General features: G+C 45.2%; 1 protein-coding gene across 1 annotated transcript in view; it reads left to right on the plus strand.

Moving 5' to 3' along the window:
* Positions 1 to 17,051, plus strand: part of TBC1D10A (TBC1 domain family member 10A) — a 434,628-nt gene that overhangs the window by 179,292 nt on the left and 238,285 nt on the right. The gene's annotated exons all lie outside the window — the stretch shown is intronic.

The raw sequence follows: 17,051 nt of genomic DNA on the forward strand, positions 1-17,051 counted from the left end.
ACATTTGGCTACACACTATATGTTATCCCATTATGTGAGGGTACAAAATAAATGACTATGGTATATCCTGCCGGGTATCTCGCAAGCTTTTATGTATTGGGGCCTGGCATTAGATAAAGTGAGCTTACATCATATAAGGTTTTATAGTGCAATGTGCCTTTTGTAAAATCATCTCAAAACTTTACATGTACTAAGCCCTTATTTTTCCACATTATTCAAGGTGCTCATATAATAATGAGACAGCACGACTCTTGCTATGATCATCTCTCCATCCTAGCGGTTTGTTCCGAACTTGATAGAATAGAGTGAAGCAAAAACCCTTCACTGTGCACATTTAGCTAATTTACCCTCTGCAATATCAATAAACTTTAAGAATCTTAAAGTAAATAGTAAATCTTCTCCCTGGAGACCAGCTATTACTCCTTGGCAGCGTGTACGAATAGCGTATTGATTGAAATCCTGTCTTAGCAGGCTTCTGCGTTCAGCAGTTAAGGCTGGGCAGCTACAAACTGTATGGAAAATATCTTCCTTTTCAGTGGAGTAAGTACCCTGTCTGCCAAACTCTAAAGTGGGCTCTTAATCTTTGGTTTGAGACCATAATCCAATATGAGTTAACATTGCTTAAAACATTGTCAATATTCTAACGTAATCTCCACGATTTCAAAAGAAGTCCGCAGATCTGTCAGTGTAGTAGCTCTCAGAGCTACTAGATTACATTGTAAAACTCTTGAATGCTAGTGGGAAAAAGACTGTAATTAGCAGTCTGAGAACTAGATCATAATGCTATTAAGAGAAATCATTAAAGCGTTCGTTCAGCTTGGGCTTTGCTTTTTTGCGGGTAGGATTGAGGTTGCCTAGAACTCTTCTAAAGAAGCCTTCACAGTTCTGTAACATTTCCTCTCTCTGAAACCTTGTACTAAAGCAATTCATGTACTCTGAGGAATTGTGTGACAATCTTGTTGTTTTTTTAATAAGAAAAATCTGAAAGATATGGTCCCCTTTCGGATCTGAGGCCACTATGAACATTGTCAATGAGGCCCCAGCCACTGTATTAGTGCATCTCTCTTGAACCGACACCGGACAACAGGACCTCCTTCAAACTTGCCACCCGGAAACACCACCAGCTGATCCGCGCCGCCAAGAAAACAGCATTCAAGGACCGGTTGGACAACAACGCACACAACTGCAAGGAACTCTTCAACATCGTGAAAGAGCTTTCCAACCCCAGCGCAGGAAACAACGACATCACCCCATCGCAAGACCTCTGCAACTCCCTCGCTGCATACTTCCACAACAAGATCGCGGACATACACAGCAGCTTCAACAACCAACCAACGCACACCATGACCGAACAACCACCCCCCACCACCACCCTCCACGCCTGGACCCCGATCAGCACCGAAGACACCATCCGCACGATGAACTCCATCCACTCCGGATCACCGACCGACCCCTGCCCTCACCACGTCTTCAACAAGGCCGACGCTGTCATCGCACCCCACCTGCGAGACATCATCAAAACATCCTTCGACACCACCATCTTCCCTGAGAGCTGGAAACACGCCGAACTCAGCGCTCTACTCAAGAAACCAACAGCGGGCCCCACCGACCTCAAGAATTACCGCCCCATCTCGCTCCTCCCGTTTCCAGCCAAAGTCATCGAGAAGACCGTCAACAAGCAGATGGCCGCCTTCCTCGAGACGAACGGATCCCTCGACCCCTCAGAGTCCGGATTCCGAGCCAACCACAGCACCGAGACCGCCCTCATCGCCGCCACCGATGACATCCGAGCCCTGATGGACAATGGAGAAACAGCGGCCCTCATCCTCCTAGACCTCTCCGCGGCATTCGACACGGTCTGCCACCGCACCCTAGTACGGCGCCTCAGCAACATCGGAATCCAGGACAAGGCGCTGGAATGGATCATCTCCTTCCTCGACGGAAGAACACAGAGAGTCCGCCTACCACCGTACAAGTCAGAGGCCTCCGAAGTCATCTGCGGCTTCCCCCAAGGATCATCTCTGAGCCCCACCCTCTTCAACGTCTACATGAGCCCCCTCGCGGCCATCGTACGCAAACACAACCTCAGCATAATCTCCTACGCCGACGACACCCAGCTGATCCTCTCCCTGACCAACGACCCCGCCGCCGCCAGAGCCAACCTGCACGAAGGGATGAAAGAGGTAGCCGAGTGGATGACGACCAGCCGCCTGAAACTGAACTCTGACAAGACGGAGGTCCTCATCCTGGGCTCCTCACCCTCCGCCTGGGACGACTCCTGGTGGCCTCCCGCCCTGGGCACCGCACCCAAACCGACAGACCATGCACGCAACCTGGGCTTCATCCTGGACTCCTCCCTCTCCATGACCAGGCAAGTCAACAACGTCTCCTCGGCGTGCTTCAACATCCTACGCATGCTACGGAAGATCTTCTGGTGGATCCCCACCGAGACCAGGAAGACCGTCACCCAGGCCCTCGTCACCAGCCGACTGGACTACGGCAACGCCCTCTACGCCGGTACCACCGCCAAGCTCCAGAAGAGACTCCGGCGGATCCAGAACGCCTCAGCCAGACTCATCCTCGACATCCCACGAACCAGCCACATCTCCGGACATCTGAGAGACCTTCACTGGCTCCCCGTCAACAAAAGAATCACCTTCCGCCTCCTCACCCACGCACACAAAGCCCTACACGACCAAGGCCCGAGCTACCTCAACAGCCGAGTCAACTTCTACGCTCCCAAACGCCACCTCCGATCAGCCAACCACGCCCTCGCCGCCGTCCCCCGCATCCGAAGAGCGACTACAGGAGGAAGGTCCTTCTCCTACTTGGCCGCCAAGACCTGGAACTCCCTCCCTCCCGACCTGCGCCTGACCCAAGACCACCTCTCCTTCAGGAAGAAGTTGAAGACCTGGCTGTTCGAGCAGTAGCGCCCCCCCCCCCCCCCCCCCCAGCGCCTTGAGACCCTACGGGTATGTAGCGCGCTTTATAAGTGTCACTGATTGATTGATTGATTGATCTCTAAATGAATTCTTCCCTTTGACTGCAGACATGCTTAGTTCCTTAATGAACTATATTAAATCAGGATCACTGTAAGATCCAGCCCCCCCCCCCCCCCCCCCCCCCCTCCCCGGTTTCTAGCTCTTGCTAAAGATCTAGTGGTTTCCACACTGGCTGACATTTGTAATACATCTCTGCCTGCTGATGTACATATATGTAGCTGGATGAATGCTTTTATAGTACCACTCCCAAAAAGCACATCTGGTATGTTAACTCATTAATAATGGTGCCTATCTGGAAGAGAACCAGTTACTAGACTGGATCGAGTCATGTTGTAGACCGTTCTACAGCACCAAGCCTGCCCTAATAGCTGTAGCAGAGGAGATTAGTGATCTATTGGAGCAGAGTAGATCAACCGCCCTCGTCCTTTTGGACCTGTCTGCCACGGCAACCTTTGACATGGTGGCCCAACCTGTGCTTGTTGAATGGTTGGTGAGCATTGGAGTATCGGGTGGTGCACTTGAATAGATTAAGTCCTTCTTTTCTGAAAGACCAAATTGTGTATTTTAGTCCCTTTTCAGTCTGATAATTTCAATTTTTCGTGTTGTGTGCCTCAGGGATTGAGCCCTACATTATTTAATATTTACAAATCTGCATTGGTAGCCCTGATCAGATCATTTCGGTTCTCTTGCATGACATTTGCTGATAGTAGAGAAGTGTGGCTCAATGGTTAGAGCGGCAGACCGTGATGCAGTAGTCTGGCCGGGATCAGGGTTCAATTCCCGCCTCGGCGGGTCTTGGGCTCATTTTCCTCGGACCTGATAATTCTCACCTTGGTGCCTATTCTAATCATGAGTCCCACTCTGCACCTCTGGGCAATAGCTTGCTTAATCTCTACAACGGCCCCAACAACGCTGAGGATGCCTGACTTCACCTTGGGGGTGCCCAGGAGTGGGCTCCTCACAGGGAAAGGTCAGGAAGGGTTCCTCGGTGGTATTCGTACAAGCGCTGAGATGCCTACGGGTAGTCGTGCGCTATACAAGTGCGTAATCATTTCATTTCATTTCATACCCAGATTGTCGTCTGTGCTATTCCATCTCAAACCCCTATACCACAATTTTGGGGAGTGCTATTTGATTCTATTAAAAGGGTTGTTATTACGTTTTCCCTAAACCAAATAGTTTTTCTTCATTTTAGAAACTTGCTATTCTTGCTGATTTGAAGCGGGTTACCTCTCTGGCCCTCCTATAGAATAGCACAGTAAAGTGTATTGTTAAACGGGAATAAGGAGTTGCCTGCTTCTTCTGTAGGACAGTTTGAGGAGGTCTCGGTAAGCTGTCTGCTTCTCCTGTTGAGGAGTTTGAACAGGTGCTGTTCCTCCTGTAGTATAGGTTAGCTGAGTAACCACGGGCATACTGCAAAGCATGGATAGGAAAACTGTATTCCTTTTGTAGACCAGTCAAGCTGATGGGCATACTACTTATATATTGATATGTTCCACCCGCCTGCTGCTCTCATAGCCATTCAGGTTAAGATGAAGTGAAGAGGGTGACTGGCATTTTTAGAATAGTATATCTGAGCTCCTGGGAGAGCTGTCTTTGGCTCTTGTGGACAACTGCGGCTAAGTGACCCAAAGACCTCTTCCAGCTGATACAGAATATACTGGATGAGCTAGCTGCTATTTTTGTAGACCAGTTTGTTCTATACTTGTCCCCTGCTTTTGCAGCACTTCCTGCAGTCCACTTCTACCGTGCCATAAAAGCCTTTAGAACACATCTCTGGTCTATACTCTCCTGGTTCTAGCGAAATCCACACTTTTCCATGCTTCTTTCTCACCTGTGGCAGGTGCACATGAGAAAAGCAAACACCGTAATACCACTGCCAATATTGTTGAACCCGTGGTACAACTTGCAGGGTGAGGGCTCTGTGACCTTTCTGGTGAGCAGCTAGTGCTGCCAAGTTACACGGATGCCTTCCGGCATACTAGGGGGTAATTCACTTTAACAATTGGCTGCTGCTCCCATAATGTTTCAGCCAGGATGACTATCAATCACATAAGTCAACCAAACTAAGGTGCCTTCGGTCACATGATAGTACAGCCAACCTGATTAGAATGGCTGCCCCATTCACAGACCAGAAATGGAGTGCAATTCTGAAATGGCAGCCCCCACACATTGATGTATCTAAGCGCCTCTTGCATATGATGTGCTGGCCAGTGAATCTGCATCTTGCATGGTTACCCAAACTAGCCTGTGCTGTTAATGAATACTTACCTTTTCTCTCGCTATTAAAAGTGAAGGAGGCTCTTAATTTTCTTCTGGATCCGAAACTGAGATTACCCACGCTCTGACAGAAATGATTCTTGAGATTGTTAGTTACCTGGATTTGTATAACCATGGCATTGCTACATTCTGAGTGCCTCGCACTTATGGCTTTTGCTGCCCCCAAGCTACTGACGTGGACTAATGAAGGAATGGCAAACAACCCTACACCGCTATGGTCTTCATGAGGCTGCCGCTTCGTTACCCTCCGATTTCTGCCCCGGTTTACTCTCTGGGACTGCCTCGTGAGAAATTCTTGTTGAGGAACGTGCTCTTGATGAGCCTTAAACCATTCCCGTGAAGGAGGCTTCAGGGTAAAGTCCTCAGCTCTTCTGTAAACCAGCCGAGACCTGTCGGCGTTAGGGAAGCAATGTGAGGCCAGGTCATTCCCAGTCTGTTATCAGGAAAAGATTACTTTTCCAGGATGTAACCCTATGACGTCACGAAGTGGCCCATATAGATTGGCTGTCTCGATGACCTAGTTTCCATCATTGCATGTTTTTTTTTGTTATGAATGGGAGTCCTTACAAAGGCATGTCCCAAACCCAGATAATGCAGCCCAGTAAACATGTACAAAGCACCGGATAGTCGCATTCTTTTCTACCCGTATCCTTCCCTCCGAGCCCGTGTCGTCGTCCTAGATTTGGCTTTCCCTAGACACTTTTTATATTTAAGTAAACATTACCAGCCCAGCACCAAACCGATGGCTCGCTCTGCCTGGGATTTACTGTGGGCAAAACACGGTTATGGAAATGAAACCGCTCTCAAAGGCTGGCGCGCGCTGAATAGAATGCGGAATGATAGCCGGCAGCAGACGTTCTCATCCCCACCACAAGTCATAATGTATGTGTTCAGTGAAACAAGGAGGTTTACACCACTCCCATGGTCGTAGGTCGTAACTCCTAACGCTTAGAGCCCCGCTGATTGTTGTTTTCCCTTCGTGTGCAAATTTGCTTCACATAGAAGGTTCTTCTTGCCGTGACCTCGCCCACTTTCTTCAGCCTTCGTTTCCTCCACGTAACCTTTCAACTTCCGCTGTAGTGCCCAGACAAAGCATTGCGCCTCGCGCCCTCCTCACCCTCCCGCTGCCCTCATTCGCTGACCTCATTCTGGCCCCCACGCCCGCTCTGTTCTCTCGCGCTCTCAAATCCAGGCTAAAGCGGAGTTGTGTAGTGATGACACCGGACACAGGATCTCGACAAAAGAGGTTTATTTCACATCTCAACAAGTTGCCTGTCCCAGATCCCCAGCCTTCTCGCTCTCCGGGTGTTTGTTTTCCAGTGCGGAATGAGATAGAGCTTTGATTGTCCAGTCTGAAGCTCTGTGAGGGAAAAGAAAGACGCGGACCATCCCGCCTGAACTGTTGTGCGCATCCTTAACTCGGAAACTATCTGACGCGTTCCAGATTCTCTCTATCCCAGCGACCGGAATTTCCTTCTTCATTTTTATGAATTTGGTTTTAGTACTATACTCTTGACATCGGAAGCGTTAGTCTCTCCCCCTCCCCCCCCCCCTCTTAACTCTTTCAGATATTCCCTTCACTGTGCACCCAAAACAACGTGCTCGCTCATTTCACAGTGAGGGGGACTGTGTTCTGTCCATACATAGGGAGAAAACCCCCACACAAGTAGTAAGTAGCCTTGTCTCTGGGATTATTATGGCAATGTGTGCTTTTTTGAGCACACAAAATGTTTTTGCTTTTAGCCATTTTTATTTCATATTTTAGATTGAGAGCCCTCTCTCTATCTTCACAAAGAACGTTTTGTAAAAAAAAACCCCACAAAACAAACATTGACAATGGCAAAAGGCTGACCACCTACGCCAGACTTACTGGGTTTGTCAGTTGCCTTTCGCTTTGCCGGTGTTTTTGTTTATTTCTGCCTGCATCCTTTCACTGTACTGTCTTCCCAGGGTCCTTAGCCTCGATCTCTCACCCCTTACATCCTATTCTCAGTTGTTCGCCCCCAAACTCCTTCCTCAGCTCCCTGCTCATGTTTCCAATCTGGGTGCCTTGCTTTTCTCCCTGGTGCGGATCATTCTGCTGTTCCCGAACGCAGAACCTTTTACTCCTCCTATACCATGCCCTGTATTTTTTCCCTCACACCTTTGGTCTCCAGTTAGACTATGAACTACCCCTCATAAATTGCACTCTCCTCAAAAATACATGCCTTGTGCTTTCTTCCCCTGATATGTTTAGGCCTCACCTACCCCCTGCCTCTTGTTCTTGTTTACCTCACTGACCCTAATGGCCCATGTGCTTAGTCTGTTATGCTGTACAGACCAAGCCTTCAACTGCCCTGTTGCCTACATTACTTATTCCCCTACCCACTCTGCCACCTCCCTACTGCTTTGCCTCATGTGCCTAGGCACCTAACCCAAGTATTTGCTTGGCCTGCGTATGTGCACTCATCACCAATCCCTTCCATTGCCTGTGGTATTCCTAGTGTTTGCCATCACTTGCATCCCAACTTAATGCATGTGTGGGTCATTCTTAACTTGTGCGATATTCCCTTTGTGAAAGCAACATGTCTCATGACCTTCTTTGAGGTCTGTGGTGGCAATGGGCCATCCCTGAAGGTTAAATAAACTCTACTAGTCCTTTAGATTTTGTTTGACGTGGAGCCTTTGTTGAGCTAGAGGGTCTTTTGCACACCAGTGCAAACGTTCATTAGGGCTGTTTTGCAGTCCATAGTATAACGCTCCTGTTGTCTTTTAAAGATTATTATGGCTCTTCGGCAATTTAATGTCCCTTCAGTTCATGAAATCACAGCTTGGTTTAGTGCTACCATGAGCAATAGGCTTCAGGGTCTCCTGTCAGGGGCGGCCTTAGGCATGTGCAAGCTGTGCACCTGCACAGGGCCACCAAATCCCAGGGGCCACCACGCCAATATATATCCCTAACATAATAATCCTCTGAGGATTGATACATATTTGTGTGGCGGCCCCTGGCAGGGATTTGGTGGCCTCTGGCTCTGATCCTCTTCCAAACACCCTGACCCCCCTCTTCACTGGCCTCCGTGCTCCGCCCCGCCCGGACCCCCTCTTCCGGGGCCCCCTACCTACGCTCCCTGCCCAAGGCCACCATGAGCCTAGAGCCGCCCCTGCTCCTGTTTCTCACCTCTAGGTCCGACTGAGGATGCCCATAAACAGATGGCGATTGCGTGGCAGTGGGATGTTGAAAGTGTGCCTTCATGTCACAAACCATGCAGCTGGACTTTTTTTAGATGAATTCAGGAATTTATCTTTTTCATGTGGACCTGCTTTCTATTCTGTCCTTATTTTAATTAATTATATTTGCAAAGCACAAACCTTGCTTTAAGTACGCAGCGCTGTGCAAAACATGAAGTGCTGCATAACACAGAAATAACATCTCTGGAAAAAATAATCTAACGTGAAGTCAAAACACAAAGATGAACGCAACACTTGAGATTGGCAGAAACTGAACGGCCATAATTTAGGTTCTCCTTTACCTGAAGCATAACGTTAAGGCCAGAAACAAGGCATTGCATGCGACCTAAATAAGAATTTTTGTCTGCAGGATTTTTCTTTTAAACGTTTTGCATTTCAGTCAGTCAGTCAAAAGCTTTTATTATCGGTTAATAACCATAAAAAGGCATATTTACACATATACAAATAAAATAGAAAAATTTACAATGCTAAAAGTCCTTTTTGCATTTAATTTCTGAATTAACTTACCTATATGTTTGAGGTAAGTGCCCACTCTAGGCTGTGAGAGCATTTATGGATTCAATGACGAAATTTGTTACCCTATTTGGTGTCACAGAGATCAAAGCAATAACATTGCATCAGGAAGTCACTCCATGAGAGTATCCTTGAACAACCTTGACAAATTTGCCTCAGACCATGGTGGGGCCGCGGCACTGCATTCAAAATTCGAATTTTGTGCCCAAGTTGTAACTGTTCAAAAGTTGAAAGGCGAGAAGGTTTTCCATAGATTTTGCAAATTAAACCTTGAGCATAAGACTGAAACTGCTGGCAGAAAGTTAGGCAAATGTAAATAAAAATACATACAACTTTCTGTCATGGAGTGCCTACAATTCATTTTTGTCCAGCTGTTGCTGAGATGTAAGCAAACAGGTAAATGTCTAGTGTGTATTCATGCATGCTGTATATTTTGTAAATTGCTTGCGATCGCCAACTAGTAATGGATAATTCATCGTCAACAATTATTCCCCCCCTAGCAGAGTTTGCGAAAATTAAAAAAAAAAAATAGCAAAATAGAAAGTTCAGCACAGCGGGAAAACAATTGTGCCATGTGTTTAAGTGGACAGTCAATGGCCATTGACACATGTAAATCAAAAAAAGGGCTTAGCGCCACACTGGAGAAAAAGTATGTGGGAGGAGAGGGCGGTAAATATACCCGGACTGACTGGCCAGGGTTAAAACGGGCGGGATAAATGTCCCTTGCCTTGCCAGCATTCACCCTCCGCCTTACCTGAGGGCATGTAGCTGTTTCTTGACTGGCGCACTTTTGGGCAGGGGAGGGGACAGGAATTGTTTAAGCAGTCCATACCTTTAACAAAAAATTGGAGGGGGTGCAGAAAAAGATAAAGCCCAGCCCACTGTTCCTGTTTTCAAGTCCAGAATGAGGAAGATTGTTACACCGCCCCACTCAAGCTTTGACAAAGGGCAAATATATAGATTTCCCCCCCCCCCCCCCCCCCCCCCCACATAGTCCATATGCAGGGAGTATTTGATCTATCACTGCATTGTCTGGGGATGGGGGGGGGGGGTTGAGTATTTATCTTGACCACATGCCCAGCCAACTGTAGATGATTCATTACCACCCCCCTTGTCTTGCCCAAGGGCAACAGAGGAATATAAGCAACATCCTTTCTTACCCTCTTAAGAACAGGCTGGAAATCAATCAAAGATAGACCATGATGGTTGCATTCAGCCCAAAACCGAGCCGTGATAGCAGGTGGCAGCTGATGGCGTTTGGCTCCATCAAAGCAAGGATTATAAATATTTGTGCATCCTTCTAGTCAGTAAAGGATTATTCACATCTCACTTAAGCGCTATAAAAAACAAAGGCTCGAGATTAATGTTTGCTCTCTTAGCTGTTGCCCTGAAGCTATGTGGACCAAGCCTCGACCCCCCCCACCCCACCCCCCTTTCTCCAGGTGATGAAAGCAAAAATCATCCCCACATTAACCTACGGGAGTGAAATTACCCTGGGTTAGGAAGCTGGGACAGTAGACAAACTGATTACCAGAATCTATAACGCTACTCTCCGCCTCCCAAAGAGAGCATCACTGGTGCAAGTGAAACTCGAGTACAACATCACAAAACAGTATTAGACCACTCACATGTTTTGCTGTTTTCTGCTGCCTGTGCTGCCGGTATCCTGAGAGGACGCATCAACATACTCTGCGTGCTTTAGCTGCTGCCTCCCCGAGGACTCGCTGGTGTGAGTGAGAGCTGCAGTCGGCAGGCTCTGTTCAGCGCTCCCAGCTGGAGTCCATTGGGTAAGAGGCCAGGGCGAAACTACACGCCCAACCCGGGGGACTGCGAGGACCAGCAACCCCTGCTTAGATCAGCTGCTTCCTCTTCCCCCAGGCGACACGCCCACGGACACGCCCACCGGCGATCTTGGACTTTAAATTCGTGACACCCGCTTCGCGGGCGCCACTCACCATTTTTGCTGTTTTCTGCTGCCTGTGCTGCCGGTATCCTGAGAGGACGCATCAACATACTCTGCGTGCTTTAGCTGCTGCCTCCCCGAGGACTCGCTGGTGTGAGCGAGAGCTGCAGTCGGCAGGCTCTGTTCAGCGCTCCCAGCTGGAGTCCATTGGGTAAGAGGCCAGGGCGAAACTACACGCCCAACCCGGTGGACTGCGAGGACCAGCAACCCCTGCTTAGATCAGCTGCTTCCTCTTCCCCCAGGCGACACGCCCACGGACACGCCCACCGGCGATCTTGGACTTTAAATTCGTGACACCCGCTTCGCGGGCGCCACTCACCATTTTTGCTGTTTTCTGCTGCCTGTGCTGCCGGTATCCTGAGAGGACGCATCAACATACTCTGCGTGCTTTAGCTGCTGCCTCCCCGAGGACTCGCTGGTGTGAGCGAGAGCTGCAGTCGGCAGGCTCTGTTCAGCGCTCCCAGCTGGAGTCCGTTGGGTAAGAGGCCAGGGCGAAACTAAACGCCCAACCCGGGGGACTGCGAGGACCAGCAACCCCTGCTTAGATCAGCTGCTTCCTCTTCCCCCAGGCGACACGCCCACGGACACGCCCACCGGCGATACGTATAAAAACAACATCAGCCTTACCGCGACGCGGGACTAAGCGCGGGGCTAAGCCCGGGCAAAGGGCGGGCCGTCTGTGGCTGTCCGAGGACGTACAAGGACGGGACGGGCCACCCCACTAACATCTGCTCTTGAAATTGTAACAAGAAACGTGATTGATACAAATTTTGCTCGCTAAGAGTGGGCCGATAGAAGATAGTCTTGTAGCTTGATAGTAACAACATAACTAAACGAAAAGGAAATGGGGGTTAAAAAACTACGATCACGGACTATCTTTATGAAACGTATGGGCACAGAGGATGCGGTACGGAAAACTACAGATAAATCTATAAAACAAGGTCGCATAACACGGACCCCGGCTATCAGTGAATATTTTTCTGCTTTAACATCTAAAGAGGAAACAGACCAGAAATTATTTGAGACAGAAAATACACTCAATCCATCAACATATACAGGGGCAGAAATATGCACTGAAATTAAAGTTGATCCAACTCTAAATTTGAGCAATATGGTATCTGACAACATAAAGAAACCCATTAATCCCTCACAAAATCTACAATCCCAGGATCAAGAGGCGATTCATCTAATATCCTCCACACCCATAAAAAGCTTCGGAAATTCACGTCAATTAGAAGAACTTTGTGCCAATAAATCAAATATATCAGAAAATCAATCAGAGTTTAAGTTAACTAATAGTCCTTTGCTAAAAACTCCTGAACAACCTCTTACACTTGATTCATCAATGGACCCTTTCAATTTAAAAACCAATATTTCAGCTAACATTGTTACACCAATGTCAAAAGCCCTCTTTTCACTACATGAAATATTGGAGTCAGTCCTCTCCTTTTTGGGAAATATATTAGAAAATTCGGACCATACTTTGGACGTTCAAATTGGAATATTAAAGCATTTAGTAGAGGAAAAGAAGAAAAGAAAAGAACTCCCTGAAATAGAAAAAAACAACTGATACCCAATAACAATGAACTGCAAAAGAATAACACAAGTAATCATAACACTGAAAAGGAGACATTAAAACGCGACTGTGGTACTCAGACATCAGATGTACTAAAACGGAAAAAGGGAAAGTTAGAAAGCCAACATGAAACAACAATATTCTCCTTAAAAAAATTATTTACGGAAATACCCCAAAATGAAAGGCAATATCCAATTTTCGCAAAACCAATAAAAACAAATACACATAAAAATGATACTGTTCAAAACACTCAAGAAGCCAGCCTTAACAAAATATCAGAAAGTGAAAAGGGTGAAACAACCAACAAAAAAACGGAAACCGAACTAGTTGAAGGAAAAAGAAGGAGGAAAAAACCTTTAAGACGGATCCATAAAAAGAAAAACCGCAAGTTAAAATTCCAAAAACTTTTAACTGTCAATAAAACACAAGAAGTACAAGTAGTTGAAACTATAAAGCCTCAACCTCTTGAAAAAATGGAAACCAGTTACAGAAAAAACGAAGAGAAATTACAACTATTGGACCCAACAGCAAAAGAATATCTACCACACAAGCTTTTCGAAAAAACACTATGCCAAAACACTTGTGAAAGAAAAAATGAAGAAAAATACCAACATGAAGCGGAAGTGCCATATTCCAAAACACTACAACTTGAAGAACTCTTTCCAACGGATACAGTTCCACTTAATAGAAGAAGGGTCATCAACCTCCTTCACTACATAAAGCCTCTGAAATCCTTGAATAGTAATGAAATAGACTTAGTAATTTTCCCGAAACAAGACAATAACAAAATAGTAACAGTAACCTTTTGGTCATCTGTTCTTCCCGGGATCATACTTAATGAAAAAGAGACATTACATAAACATGGATACGACGTCATCGAAAGAGTGGATCCAAAAGAAAGCAAAATCCCTTCATGGTACGACGACCAAATACGATTAATCTCTAATTCTCAATACAAAAATCGTCTAAGAAACACTGACGTGACTGGAGTGACGAACTCAGGAATTAATCACATAGGGAAAGACATTCTAAAAATACAGGTGGAAAATGGTGAAAGGGCAGTATGGCATCAAGACTCAAAAGAAAAGGAATATAGCGAATGTATAAAGTCGTGGTCATGGGTATCTGAGACCTTGAATAGTAATACATTTTCCACGCGCCCAGGACAATCTGTTTAACAATGGTTTAAAAATAATATCGTGGAACATGGCAGGAAAGTCTAAGAATAAAATGTCGGAAGCCATAAGTAATCATCCAGATATCCTGATGCTTCAAGAAACCTGGGCAACTGAATCATTTTTCCAGAAAAGTTATTATGTTTACGATATCCCAGCTATAGGCACCAAACGGGGCCACGCAAAAGGTGGTTTGGCCATTCTATTGAGGGAAGAGTACATGTGGGCCCAGGAAGTTGTTCAGACCAAATCAGATAACCTGCAATGCATCAAGGTTTTCTTAAAAATACATAAAGCAGCATCCAAAAAGGCAATCTTGCTTTTCAATGCATATGCCCCTCCCGGTAAGAAACAAGATATTACATTTCTGGATATCATGGAAACCATTATACAGATAGTAGAAGACCAATTCCACATACCATATATAATCGCAGGTGATCTAAATGGTAACATTTCTAATTTTGAAATTAGAAAATGGGTTCGATTATATAAGGAGGAATTTGTAGAATTTTCAACCCCACAATTCCCTAAAGGCACAAAAACCGATAAAAGAGGCAAACTAATACTATCAACATTACCTAATCTAAATGGAGTAATTCTGAATGGCAATATAGAAGGTGACATTCCGGCATCATACACCAGACGGGGCAACGGAAGCTTTTCTATCATTGATTACATCATCTGCAGCATGAATCTACTGGAGACTGCTACATATTTACAAGTAAAGTTTAGTCTAGAGAGTGACCATGCTTTAATGAATCTAACTACTGAATGGATGCCTCAAACATCATTTGATAGTCAGATAATTTTTCATAGAAGTTCTGTCTTAATAAATAGTGAACAGAGACGAATTTTCTGGAGCTCTAAAACTCTGGACAGAATTTCTACGTCGATTGAGCATACTCAACTCCTAGCGAAAACAAACTCGGAAGACCCAATAGAAAATTTTGAATACATAATTAAGGAGCTCAAAAATTTTCTACTAGATAAGCTACATCCAGGAGATGATAGGTGGAAAAATCAAAATCACAATAAAAATAAAACCCAAAATTCTATCACGAAGAAAAAATTGAACAAACTTGTACGTACCCAATACATGAACTTTTCCCCGTCTATTGAGAAAGAAATCAATAAACTAAAAAATAAACTGAGAAGAGAGAAGCAAAGAAATAAAAAAACAATACAAGATCGTAACTGGGTTGACATCCAAATAGCTGCAAAAGAATATAATCAACGCAAATATTGGTCCCTCATAGCGAAATTAACAGGCACAAAAAAGAAACTCCAAACAATACCTGTTCCACCGAAGGATTGGGAAACTTACCTGACTGACCTGTACAAAGCAAACCCGATTAGCTCTGATGGAAAAAGTCCAGACAAAAATAAGGAAAAAGAGAACTCACAATTATCCAAAATTACAGCAACTTCAGTGGAATGGAATATCCGAAAAGCAAGAAAAACAGGTGCCTCTGGCCCAGAACAGATACCAATAAAGATTTTTCAAGCAAACTCAAAGGAGTGGAGCCAGTTGTTATCGATCCTATTCAACCATATTTTCAAAACTGGACAAATTCCAAAATCTTGGCAGGGGAGTATTATCATCCCAATACATAAAAAGGGGAGCAAGATCATCGCAGGGAATTATCGGCAAATTGCACTAATGGATGCTGTAGGAAAAATCTTTGCAGCAGAGGTTTTACAACGATTAAAGGATTGGGCTTTTTCGCTGGATATAATTCCAATGTTCCAAGCTGGTTTCAGGCCGAAACATTCTGTTACAGATAATATTGCTATCATCCAGACAATATTAGACAAATATGTAATGGGAAAATCTCAGGCAGTATACGCAGCTTTCATAGACTACTCGACTGCGTTCGACCGTGTTGACCGACCAACCCTGTGGCACAAACTCAGGCGACTTGGAATCCCAGAACAATTGCTGCAAACCATAGTAAATCTTCACACCAGCACCTGGTGCCAAGTACAAATGGGGGGAGAAAAAGGTTTAACGAAAAGGATAAATACAGCTAATGGACTAAAGCAAGGGTGTCTCCTGGCCCCGATACTATTCTCCTTATACCTGAGCGACTTGCCCAAACAGTTACAGCAGGGCTCAAGTTTACCCCCAAAAATCGCTAAGCACAGCATACATGCACTACTCTATGCTGACGATATAGTGATGCTTGATCTTACTCCCTTCGGTTTGCAAATATCACTGGACATTCTTTACAATTACTCAAAAGCAAACTTTTTAATCCCAAATTTAAAGAAAACAAAAATTGTGGTCTTCTCGAGGAAGAAATCAAGTGCTAAGTACAGTTGGAACCTAGGAGGAGAAAAAATAGAAATAGTTAACGAATATCCTTATCTTGGCAGGATTCTCTCCAAGAACACATCAAATGTAAAACAGATAGAAAACTTAATGAGGAAATCTGAAATACATGCTGAGGCCCTCTTAAGACTTTATCGTTCTACTGGGAACAGGCATTTTTCCTCTCTGATAAAAATATATAAAGTAAAAATTCCCCCTGTGCTATCATACGCAACAGAGTATATACCAATAAAGCAGTGGACCTATATGGATCGTAAAGAGGGAAAAATTTTAAAAAGAATAATGAAGGTCTCTGATTCCACACCAGTTCAAGCTCTGCGGCTAGAATTCTCCATGACAAGCTCCTACGCCACAGCGGTAGCCAATGTAATTAGGTGGACCTACAATCTTCTCCATGCAAAGGAGGGCACCTTAAGATACCTACTGAAAAAAGAAACCTTTGACGATGAAGTAAAAAATCAGACTTTTTTAAACAACATGACAGTTATATTCAAAATGGCAAAAATTAGCCCGGACATTTTGCTCACTTGGTCAGCAGCCCAAATGAAACTTTTTTTAAAATGTTTCACCCCGAAGCTAAGCTATGAACTAGACTACGAACATTGTAAAAAATTGTCAACATATAAATCCTATGTAGACTCACTGGAATACCAACATACTCAACCATACATCGGGTTTTCTTTGACCCATGGCGCAAGGAGGTCAGTCACCATGTTAAGATTGGGCATCCTACCCGTATTAACCTATACAGTAAGATGGTTCCCAGGAGGATCTTCGCTATGTCCCTTGTGTGAAGGGGGTGACCAAAACATTGAGCACTTGCTGTTTGTATGTCCCAGTTCAAAAGTAACTATAGCACGCACAAGATACCTTGCCCCCATTTATCGTACCTGCAGAATTACGCGAGTGAGTGAACTACTAGAGTTGTGTAAACACCCACCAAACGAATTTGTTTGCTACAATTTCTATAATTTTTTAAAAT

This window comes from Lissotriton vulgaris, chromosome 11 (genome assembly GCF_964263255.1).
Source record: "Lissotriton vulgaris chromosome 11, aLisVul1.2, whole genome shotgun sequence".
NCBI lineage: Eukaryota > Metazoa > Chordata > Amphibia > Caudata > Salamandridae > Lissotriton > Lissotriton vulgaris.